General features: G+C 64.8%; 1 protein-coding gene across 1 annotated transcript in view; it reads right to left on the reverse strand.

Annotated features, from left to right (window-relative positions):
- Nucleotides 1-665, reverse strand: part of OAF (out at first homolog) — a 3,281-nt gene extending 2,616 nt beyond the window's left edge. Inside the window, exon 1 of the mRNA XM_006758698.2 lies at nt 94-665. The gene's annotated coding sequence lies outside the window, so the exon portion shown is untranslated. The remainder of the gene's footprint in view (nt 1-93) is intronic.
- Between the last annotated feature and the right edge of the window lie 9 nt (nt 666-674).

The raw sequence follows: 674 nt of genomic DNA on the forward strand, positions 1-674 counted from the left end.
AGCACCTGTCCCCTATCACCTGCCCACTTTCCCCAGCACCTGTCCCCCATCACCTGCCCACGTCCCCCAGCACCTGCCCACGTCTCCCAGCACCTGCCCACGTCCCCCATCACCTGTCCCCCATCACCTGCCCACGTCCCCCAGCACCTGCCCACATCCCCCATCACCAAGCCAGACAGTCCCAGGCTGGTGGTCTTAGCGCCCGGGCCAATCTGAGGGAGCATTCAGGAATACCCAGCCCCTCCTCCAGCTGCAGGGATGCTGATGCCCAGAGTGCAGCCATCCCTGCAGCTGCCCCACTGTCCTCTGCGGCCCCACGAAGCACCCAGTCCTGCTGTCACAGGGACCAGGGGGCAGGCTGTCCGAGGAAAGTGGCCTCTGGGGCTCCATGCTTCCAGGAGGCCGAGTGTCCCTGGGAAGGGCAGGCACAGGGGACAGGCTAGGGCAGGTGGAGGCTCTAAAGGTGGTAACATGCCCAACACCACCAGATAGTGAGGGTGGCCCCGGGTCTGAGGCAGATCCCCTCCGAGTGCGAGCACCCAGCCGCACCATAAGTGGGGGCGCTGACTTTAGGGGCTGGAGGAATGGAAGTGGAGGGCTCAGCACAGATCAGGGATCTGGGGTACAAATTCAGGTGTGGCCAGGGCAGAGTCAGGGGGTTCAGGCGTGGAGGG

Source organism: Myotis davidii, unplaced genomic scaffold (assembly GCF_000327345.1).
Source record: "Myotis davidii unplaced genomic scaffold, ASM32734v1 scaffold355, whole genome shotgun sequence".
In the NCBI taxonomy this organism is placed as follows: Eukaryota; Metazoa; Chordata; class Mammalia; order Chiroptera; family Vespertilionidae; genus Myotis; species Myotis davidii.